Source organism: Rhipicephalus microplus, unplaced genomic scaffold (genome assembly GCF_043290135.1).
Source record: "Rhipicephalus microplus isolate Deutch F79 unplaced genomic scaffold, USDA_Rmic scaffold_15, whole genome shotgun sequence".
Taxonomy (NCBI): domain Eukaryota; kingdom Metazoa; phylum Arthropoda; class Arachnida; order Ixodida; family Ixodidae; genus Rhipicephalus; species Rhipicephalus microplus.
The window spans coordinates 15,996,484-16,007,891 of NW_027464588.1; the positions used below are offsets into that span (position 1 = coordinate 15,996,484).

At 40.3% G+C, this 11,408-nt stretch overlaps 1 long non-coding RNA gene across 2 annotated transcripts; it reads right to left on the reverse strand.

Annotated features, from left to right (window-relative positions):
* Window positions 1-907: 907 nt before the first annotated feature.
* LOC142784688 (uncharacterized) lies at window positions 908-11,114 on the reverse strand. Of its 2 annotated transcripts, XR_012888728.1 has the most exons (4): window positions 10,932-11,114; window positions 4,805-4,907; window positions 4,481-4,566; window positions 908-4,115 (listed from the first exon to the last, which is right to left on the reverse strand). It is a non-coding gene; the product is annotated as an uncharacterized LOC142784688 (long non-coding RNA). The 2 variants fall into 2 exon arrangements; XR_012888727.1 differs by lacking the exon at window positions 10,932-11,114 and having other exon boundaries at window positions 4,805-5,477.
* Between the last annotated feature and the right edge of the window lie 294 nt (window positions 11,115-11,408).

Below are 11,408 nucleotides of genomic sequence, written 5' to 3' on the forward strand. Positions count from 1 at the left end.
GAAGAAAGTGGTCCTCATTATCGATGGTGCGCCACCTGTCGAGCTCCATTCATTGCGTGTGCGCAAAAATATTGCCGCGTGCATAGCTGCATTTAGCGGCGAGATAGCGACGACAACGAAGAACGCGGATTTGCTCGAGAGGCGCAGCGCAGCAGAGTGAAGACGATAATCTTAGCGGCCTTCTCTGAGAGCGTCTCTACAAGTCCCACTGTCGGTGTTTTTAAATAAACCCCCTGTAATTTATAACCCGCGACACTGGTGGAGGAGCTGGGTACTACCACCTCATGATCAGCACCCCTGCACAGTAAAAATTTTTACACCCTGAAGGGTGTAAATGAGCTTGTCCCATGGACGACACCCTAAGGGTGTTAATTCAGCACCTCCCAAAAAGGGTGCCTTTCCATGCACCCTCAGAATAGGGTGTACATGTAAAAAAACTGTAGGGTGTTACAAAAACACCCTTAAGGAAGGGTGCCTTCGATGTCCATCACTTTTTTAGCACCCTCTGATGAGGGTGCGAGAAGGGTGCACAAGGGTGTTGAGTGCCCATGGCAGGGGTGCCAGTATTCTTTTAGACTGCACTAATAGATATCAGCATGTACTGATTGCACACTACTTGAAGAAAGTGGTCCTGATTATCAATGGTGCGCCACCTGTCGAGCTCCATTCATTGCGAGTGGGCAAAAATATAAACACGTACAGTCGTGTAAGAACTTCTGCTGGATCTATATATACTTCTCAGTATATGCATTATGCGCGTTACAGAAAACTAAGCCTTGCTTCCCTTGCATATTGCATTTATTTAATATGCAATTAAAACTTATAAACTTTTTTTCTACCACACAACTTTTTCACCAGATGCGTTACATGTTGACGTATACGTACGCTACACACGCAACACCTCAAATGTTTATTATATTTTTTCAGTTTCACTTTATTGACAATTCTTCGAAACATACAATTACACTGGTTCAGTTTAGTATACTGCTTCAAGTACATAGAGACTACTTATGAAAGGCACGCTAATATATCCCTATAATTCTTTCAAGTACCTACAATCCCAGTGGTTTCAGTTTACTACTACTTCATGAATACACTCAGTTAATAGGAATGAAATACGTCAAATATATACTTATAATTCTTTCAAATATATACAGTCACCATGATTTCACAATATACGCCTTCATGTACACAATCGTTTCCAAAAAGTGATGCACACACAAATATATATGGATAACGTTTTCAAATGTATACTATCACAGTGGTTTAAGCTTTGTATTCCTGGATGTATAACATTTGGTTATAAGAAATGATGTACATGCAAACATATAAGGGATTTCGCACATATAACTTTAGTAAATACTTTAAAAACCAATACAATGATCAGAAACAGAATAAGCTAGAAACGAACACAAAACTGAGTCAGGACACACAAAAAACAAGAGGGGTAATGCATAATAACGGCTAATGACACAGCTTGGTCATTTTATGCCAAATGTCCCAGCCATTTTGGTAACCATCTCAAATGTATTCAAAAAACTCGTGCTGCATTGAAAATAGTGAACTTCTGGAATATTTAGGAGAGGAAAAATGTTTGGTCATGTGGCTGCCTTCTGAACTTCCTGGAATGCCGTGTAGGTGTTGTATGTGAAAAATTTTAATTCAAAAGCATCGCTCCTTCTTTCTATACAAAACTCGGTCTACGTGTTATGTAACAAGATTTTAATTTGGGCGAGTTGGTTCATCGTAGTTGTGTGCTAGTCACAGTGCGACAACTTCAGGAAGAGACAGAAAGGACAGGAAAGAACATTGACTGTCAACAGAATATAATGAATGTGCTACGAGCGCTTTTATACAAAGTATAAGAACCGTGCTCATGCGCGACGACACGTGTTACCACTACAAAATAATCTTAACTGAGAAAAGAATACTCCCTCTCGGAAAGGAGAAGTGAATGTGTAGTGATGCACTGATCATTGGTTTACCTGATAAAAAATACTTCTACAAACGTTGAATTGGCATTAAGTAAACCTATTCTCGTGACGAATGGTGCAAGATTGACTATTCCTGTTGCTGTTTAGTACACACGTTTTTGAAAGCTTGCAAGGGGTGGAAAACACGTTAATATCATATCTGCTGGCTATTTTTTTAATTGGGAGACATGTATTGTGGTATAACATGCAAAGGCTTTGGTCATTGTTTTTTTGTTGGTCCTGTCTTCTTTACTTTCCGCAGGAGGGTTTCGCAAACGGGTGTGATGATTCTGTTGGTATATCCAGCACCTTTTAGTCTTAATCTGGTTTTTAAGCCTGACCTCACCCTTGTGTTAACATGACTTCTGAAGGTTGGCCTGAATACATGTGGTATCAATTCCTCTTTTTACTAATTTTGAATGCCCACTATCAAAAGGCAGAACAAACTTAGCCCTCCTGGGCTGATAACACCAGCCAATACCCCAACAGCATCATCACACTCATTTGCGAAACCCTCCTGCAGAAAGTAAAGTTAAAAGAAACAGGACCAAAAGAAAAACAGAATGACCAATGACCTTTGCATGTTACATGGTACTACATACATAAGGTGTCTCACAATTTTAGGAAAAGTGCCAGCAGATATGGCATTATTGTTTTCCACCCCTTGCAAGCTTTCAAAAGTGCATGTACTTACAGCAACAGAAATAGTCAATCTTGCACCATTCGTCACTAGAATAGATTTAATGAATGCCAATCTAATGTGTATGAGATACCGCTAACATGTGGAAAAGTAAACATAGGACGAACTGGGCAATGCTTCAATGATCAAGCAGGACAGCATGCTTTAAATGTTAAGAAGGGCTATAGTAGTCTCATGGCCGGACACCGTAAAGAACGTAAGTGTAGTCCTAGGTTTCATAAAACACGGTTTTTGAAAAAAAAGCAAGCAAAAAAATGAGATTTTAGAACTCTTTATCAGGAAGGCTAAGGATCAATGCATCAGTACACCTTCACTTATCTTTTCCAAAAAAGAGTATTCTTTTCTCGGTTAAAATTATTTTGTCATGGTCACACATGTGTTGTTGCAGATGAGCCCTGTTCTTGTGCTCAGTATAAAAACGCTCGTAGCACCTTCAATAAAATTCAGTTGACAGCGCTCTTTCTTGTCCATTTTGCGATAAGATTTTTATTATAGATAGAATTTCATTTTCTTACAGTTTACTTTAATGATGAGTTTTCATTGTATCACAACATGGAGCAAATTGCATCTCAATACGGACAAAAATCACAATTTTGTGAAATTCGTGATATTTTCTCATATATTTCAGCAGCTTGAGAGGTCTAACAATATTTTTTCCTCAAAATCTACTTTCTGTTGAGTAAGTATTCACTGCTCAGATATTCATACAAAGTGCAATATTGCAATAAAAATGCAAACATAACACATTTTGGCTTTATTCTTGGAAGCAAATGTGGCGAAAAAATTGCACTAATATTATTGAGCTTCAAATACCTGACAGAAGCACATTTACTTAACAGGTAGACCGAATTTACTTTAGAAAAAATAAGCGGTAGTTTTAAAACGAAATTTTCCACAAACAGCACACAGACGGCATGTTGCCAGGAAGTTATAAGCCAGCCACATGAACAAAACTTTTTTCTCGCTGAAAAAAATTCTAGCAGTTCACTGTTTTCAACGCAGTGGGTCAGCACATTTTTTTTTCAAATACATTTCAGATGGTTGCCAAAGTGGCTGAGACGTTTGGCATGGAATGGTCCAGCCATATTTAAGCAAAATACCTTACACAAATAACAATATTTGTTCATCTACCATGACCACACTGGAAAAAGTTGTTCAGGCATTGTGACACTAAAATTTTCAGTGTCGTACTGCCTGAACAACTTCTTTGATAGACGCCAAACTAACGCCGAGAAAAATCCGCTCTATCACGGTGGTTGTTAAACCCCCTCGGTCGTAGACAATGTTAAAAATAAAAAAAATCAACTCATCAGTGCTGTCACTCCTTCGTCATTACTGACACGGAAGATATTTCGGTCATCCACGTGGAGGTTCAGGAACTAGGCTTGCTCTAGGCTGGGGATGGGGTATACCACGTAGGACGTCAGCGGCACCCTCTCGTCCTGTAATAAGTGTAAATATTACTTCTCATAAAATGATGTTCGTGCTGTTCTGGCAGCACCATATAAAAAGAATCTGTAGTGTGTATCCTTTGAAATGGCGTGTAATTGACATTACACTGAACTCTAACCATACAAACCATACATTCCTATAATTTCGTATGATAAGGATAAGATAGCATCCAGCATACAAAAAATTCCTGAATTGAGGTGAAGTGTAAGACTACAGCTCGAAAATGGCACTTAGGAAAGCCTGAACTCATCTAAGAATCAAATTTCTTATAGGGTAGTGAGCCAGTCTGAAAAACAGTTCTTAAAGTACAACGTTAAGAACATGTAGCATTAATCAGAACGCACAAGAAACTCACCTCTCCATGTACAAACAGTGAAGGCATCTCTGCTTTCTCTTTTACATGAGAACAAATAATCTTGGGCTTGGCACTAGCGAAGAGGTCTGCAAAAAAAGTAAGATAACATGATGAGCTAAAGAAAGACATCACAAAGGTTATTGAAAGCGAACTACAAACTCTTAGACAGTCAATCAACTTCATGAATGAGCAATTTGAGCAATTCAGGGTGGAACTTGGCGAAACAAAGAAAGAACTTGCTGCGGTGCGAGCAGAAAACCACGCGATTAAAAGCGAAAACAGTCGCCTCGTCAAGAATATTAAGGAAATAAAACAGGAACTCACTGCTCAGCAACAATATAGTAGACAGAATAACCTAGAAATAAAGGGAGTTCCTGTGATGGAGGGGGAAAACTTGGTCTCCACAATGCAACAGCTTGCCAGCTACCTGAAAGTTGAAATCAAAGAAACAGATATAGACGTCGTGCACCGAGTGCCATCAAGGAACGCGTCAACACCTAACATCATAGTTAGGTTTCTTTCGAGAGCTGTGAAAGATAATGTTCTGAAGACTGCTAAGAAGCAACGACTTAACACGACAGCTTTAGGTTTTCAGGGCATCGCATCTCCAGTGTACATAAATGAGCACTTGTGTCCGGCAAACAAGGAATTGCTAACAGCCGCTCTAAAGACAAAGCGGGAAAAAAAGTGGAAGTACACCTGGGTAACTGGTGGAAAGATTTTGATGCGGAAGGCGGATAATTCACGTGTGCTTCACGTCACATGTGCTGAGGATCTTTCCAAAGTTGTTTGAGGATTGCCTGCTTGTTTCTGTAACCTGGAGTTTCCTATACTTTTAAATGGCGTTTTCTTTTTCTGAGGTTGAAAACATATGGCTGCAGCAGGATCATTTCGCAGTATTACATTGTAATATTCGCAGCATAAAAAAGAACTTCGATCATCTGCTTTCGTACTTATCACAGCACTCGTTTAAATATGATGTCATCGCTATAACTGAAACTTGGCTTCGAGAAAGCGAATCAGTTCATTTACCCGGCTACGTCATGCTTTCGCAACCTAGAAATAGTGCTACACGAGGAGGGGGTGTGGCGCTATTTATCAAAGACTGCTTTAGTTTCGTTCACCTTAGCAATAGCTCATGCTGCAGTTCATCGGCAGAGACTCTTTTTATTCATCTTCAGAATGGTGTCATCATCGGTGTAATATATCGTCCACCAATTTCCAGTGTGGCTGACTTCATTACTGTGATGGAAAGTACCATGATACCCATTGTGGCCTCTAAAGCACCTATTATTGTCTGCGGTGATATTAACATAGACGTGTCTGGAGATACATGTGATGATTACGTGTTTTTGCTACAATCAGTTAATCTGAGAAATGTTATTTCATCACCCACTCGCATAACAGACCACTCGGAGTCGATTATTGATCACGTGTTGTGTAACGCTGACCTGGATGTATCGGCAGGCGTATACGCTGTTGCTATTGCGGATCACAATCCCACCTTTCTATTTTTACCCCAGAAATACATTTGTGCTCCTGCCATACCTGCCATTAAACGAACAACACGTGTCGACTATAATTCCGTGCAAAAACTACTACAAGGAACGAATTTTGATGCCCTCTATGATGAAGACGTGGACGTCGAGTGTGATAACATTGTAAAATGCATTATGGATGTCATTGAACGATCAACGCGTAGCTGTTCGCGCCGAAATTATGACCATGCCATATGTCCATGGATGAATAGAAATATACTTGAGGTTTTGAAGCTGAAAGATTTTTACTACGACAAATGGAAAAATAACAGGAGCAATGAATACTACCATCAAAATTTTAAGCTTTACAGAAACAAGTCAGTAGCAATGATAAGAAAATCCAAGAAGTGCTACTATACCAACCTAGTGAAAAAAAAATGATGGTAACACGAAGAAAATATGGCAGATTGTTAAAGACGTCACTGGCATGGGTAGCAAAGAACGCATTACACCTGATAATCCAACTCGTGAGGTGGCCGACAACTTTAACGATTACTTTACTAATATTGGTCTCAGCCTTGCGAGGAAGTTCCCTACTCATATGCAGAATTTAAATGCACCCTGTACTGTTACCAATAATTTTGATTTATGTGATGTAACTGAGGATGACATCCGACAAGTAATTAATAAGTTACCAGGGAACAAGGCAGCTGGCCATGACGCCATATCATCAAGGATTTTAAAGGAGAATATTGATGTATTGTGTGGTCCCTTATGCCATATATTTAATCATGCATTTTCCTCTAAAACTTATCCTAGTATACTTAAGACCGCCAAAGTAATACCAGTGTACAAATCTGGTGATCGGAATCTTCCGGACAGCTACAGACCAATATCTGTTCTGAGTAGTATTAACACTACGCTTGAAAAACTAATTTCGTCGCAATTAAGGCGCTTCCTGGGTGAACAGAATGTACTTTGTCCCCAGCAACACGGCTTTGTTGCAAACAGGTCCACTTCAACTGCTGTTTCGATGCTTACGCAATATATTAATTCCGCGCTACATGAAAACAACATAGCAATAGCAGTATTTTTAGACATACGAAAGGCATTTGATGCTATTAGTCATTCCATTTTACTGGAAAAAATGCATTCTTATGGGATAAAAGGTAACTCGCTTGATTTTTTTTCTAGTTACTATCGGCACGCAAACAAAAGGTAGTCATTGGTGACATCAAATCATCCTACGGTTATATTAAATGCGGGGTGCCACAGGGTTCAGTTTTGGGCCCTATATTGTTCTCTCTTTATATTAATGATGTCCCGCGATCCCTACAGAGGTCAAGGGCACTGATGTACGCGGACGACACTGTTTTAGTTTTCACAGGACACTCCTTAGCAGATTTACAAAATGACGCGATGACCGATTTATCGAACATTTCGGAATGGTTTGCCAGGAATCAGCTGACTGTTAACTGTACTAAAACAAAGTATATGGTGTTTCACTCTCGTAGGAAACATATTGACGCTGAATATCTTAATTTAACAATAAACAACACTCCTATTCAACAAGTTCCTTGTTTTAAATATTTAGGCGTCACTTTTGATGAACACTTACACTGGCATGAGCAAGTACAAAGTGTGTGCGCAAAGCTAGCCTATGGCTGCTATTCTCTAATAAAAGCTCGCCAATATTTTCCACAAGCTATACTCCGCACACTCTACTTTTCATTGTGTCATTGTCACATAGGTTACTGTCTGGAATCGTGGGGTGTGACGTACAACAGTTATCTAAAAACTCTTGAACGACTTCAAAAGCGTACACTGAAAATCATAAGCCAAGGTGAATCAGTAAGTAATGTTTTCCAATCACAACGCATTCTCTCGGTTCCTATGTTGCGTGACTACAAAATTGCTGTTTCAGTAAATAACATAATTAATAGAAATTCACCTTTGCCTGCTGATCTTTTTTCAATTCCTAAACGCAATACGCGACATGCTTCGAATGGTAATTTCAATCTGCCCAAATGTTTTAATGTTTACGGAGAAAGACTGATACAGTTTAGTGGAACAAAAATATGGAACACGGTCCCCCTAGAGATTAAAACGGCACGTAATTTCAGCATGGCATGTAAATCATTTTTTCTGTGGAGTCAAGACATGTAGGCATGTGTGTGTGCTTCGATTTTCATTGTATTTTTTTAATAAGTGCCTATGTATAGAAACTAGCTGCAAGCTAATAAGTATGCATATCTGCAAGAAAAAATGTATTACTGTGTTATCTGTATCACATGATTGTTTTTTTTATGTTGTTACCTCAGAGCTGACCTGAACACTTTTTTCTGTTGCACATTGTATTGGACCGTCCACTAGCCACTTTAGGCTATCGGTCCAAATAATCCCTGTAATTGCATATATCTATTTATGAAAATAAAGCTTCATTGATTGATTGATTGATTGATAAAAGATTTACTGGCTTTAATCACGCTTCTAACAATTTGAGCAATTGTGACAATTCAGCAATCAGTGCAATTCTGGCTGCCTCTATAAGGGCATCAAAAATGAACAATTTTCCGTTCTTTCTACCCTCACAAGAAGCTCCGTCCATGGCATCTGATCTAAATTTGACGCTGTGCTTCCTATTCGCCTGCTTTCTAGACGTAGGCCTGCAAACATGTATTTTGTGAGAGTTATTCGAAAACATACAGTGTGCTTCAGTGAGCCATGGCACAGCCTAGAATGGACACTTGCTTAATTTCTACATGACAGTAAATAGTAAATAGTCTACAATAAGAATTTGATAGTTGTGGTATTTCTCACTTCATTTTCAATTTTCAGTGAAAATGCTGTCATCCCTCATTAGAGTGCATAAGTTTTTGGCATGTACAGAATTAGTTGTGTGCTTCTCAGATAACACATACTTTCATCCTAGAGGTAGGATCCCTGCTTTACCTGTCTTGTCCATAAACCATGGTCCAATTTTTATTTTTGGTCATCGAATCCCAACCTGTAGTTATTTTAACACATGACTGCCTCACCAGTAAACACAGTCTTGCATATGTTGCCTAATTAATCTAGTCATTTCTGTTTTTAAAAGGACTTCAAACCTATCTGCTGAAACACTCTACATGCTGGACACGGTAAAAGCAACAAAAAGTTCTTGGTGTGTTGCTGAAGCCAACATTTGAATATGTTTGCTTTTCAAAATCTTGGCTCCAGCGCCAGCTCATGTTCCAAGGGTCCTCCCATGAACTTCTACCTTATTTAAATTCAGAAGTAACGGTCACGAGACAGTCTTAAGCTGAATTTTCCGAATGTGTTAGTGTGTGTCAGTAGACACGGCACATCACTAACGAGAGATGCATTTCTAGACTTGTTCATTTGCAAGTGCGCAAAATTAAGCAATTCTGTTTATTAGTGTATTAAGCGGAGAAAATTTAAATTCGTTTGTGAGGTGATGTTTCCAAATTAATCTTTTTAGTGATTAGGCTTAGTTTTGATCACGATATAGCTCCGGAACTATCACGCCTGTCCTGATGAAACCTGAGCGGCGACAGGTCTACTACTAGGCCTTTGACCTGTATGAGTTAGAAGTTTCCCGGTAGGTTATTACCAAAGTTAAAAGCGATCGTAAGAAAAAAAAACGTGGTCCGGGGCTTTGATTTGACGGGCGTACCTTTGCAACGAGCAGTGAGCCACCCTCCTCCTCTGAGCGAGGGCGAGGGAAGACGCGGGCGCCTCACGTTTATCAGCGTTTCTCTTTAACTTCTTTCTAACTGCATACCTTTTAATTGGCTAAAGCTATCGAAATACTTTTTCACAAGAAGAAGCGGATTGTCATGTTCTAAAGGTAGGTTTCAGCGGTGCATCAGTCAAGTTTGTGGTTACTTTTATAAAATGTTTTTAATGAAATGAGATTTCTGCAGATTACCCCCTTAATTAGGGGCCTAGACAGTACGGAGTTGGGCCTCCAGGTAGCCTTTGGGGTGCTGTTTCTAGTTCCGGTAATATCACTCCTGTCCTGATGAAACTTGAGCGACGACAGGTCTACAACTAGGGCTTTGCACTGTATGAGTTAGAAGTTTCCCGGTAGGTTATTACCAAAGTTAAAAGCAATCATAAGGGGAAAAAAACACGTGGTCCAAGACTTCGATCTGACGGGCGTACCTTTCTCCCGAGCAGTGAGCCACACTCCTCCTGAGCGAGGCCGAGGGAAGACGCGGGCGCCACACGTTTATTAGTGGTTCTCGTTAAATTCTTTCTAACCCTGTATCTTCCGGTTACCTTAAGCTATCAAAAATATTTTTACACGGAAAAAAACCGCACTGTTGTGTTCTAAAAGAAGATATTAGCTATTTTTCGGTGGCGTTTGTAGCTCCTTTTGAAAAATTGTTTTAATCAAATGAGCTATTTGCTGATTACCACCTTAATTAAGGGCCTAGAGTGTACGGAATGGGGCCTCCTGGTAGCCTATGGAGTGCTGTTTATTATTATAATAAGCGGACAAAATTTAAATGCGTTTGCAAGGTGATATTACCAATTTATTCTTTTGAGTGAATAGGCTTAATTTTCATTGCTTAATAACTCTGTAACTATTAAACCTAGTCTGATCAAACTTCTGCAGCGTCAGGTCTACCCTAAGGACTTTCAACTTTATAAGTAGGAAGTTTCCCGGTAGAATATTTACGAAGCTAAAAGCGATCGTAAAAAACACGTGGTCTGACTGTTGTTTTCACAGATTCACAGTTTTCCGCTCCTATAATTTAAAATTTTCCTTTGTAATAGCAGTATTTGTAGCGGTTGAACTCCTTGTATCTTCACGAACAAATAGACACCACTTTGACGCTCCTAGAACCAAATTTGCTAAAGTTATAGGTAGATATGTGCAGAGCTCACTTAACCGTGCTGCTGACGCGGCCGCTGTGCTAAAAACCCCGCTGTATGATTACTACCTACGAAAACAGTACACTCACCGTTAACAGGCCCACGTCGTCCGCGTCCGCCGCTCCATGAATATTCCTTAATCCGAGCGTCACTTCGAACACGGTGTCATGCGTGATGCGTGACCACCATTGAAGATGCGCCTGTTCGCTAGAACTCGCACAGCGACCAAGACCCCAGACCAACGCAACGCATTTGAAAGACGGTCAGACAGAGAGAGAGCAACGTTGTGAGAGAAAAGGAGGAGGCACTGGCGGCGGCGTCGCAGCTGTCGACGCAGGTGTTCGGTGACGCAACTATTCGCTTATCTACACCGCCGTTGTGGGGGCGGGGGGGACGGCAGGCCCGGGTTAGTGGGGGGTGAGCAAACCCGCCAAGACAGCGCCGAAAGGCAAACGCTGTGGTGCATACGGCGGGCGGCGGTTCCACGCGGAAGGCAATCGAATTGCGCTTCAAGAATGACTCTTTCTAAATGGCAACTCTCCTTCCGCACAGCGGCGCAGGTTATT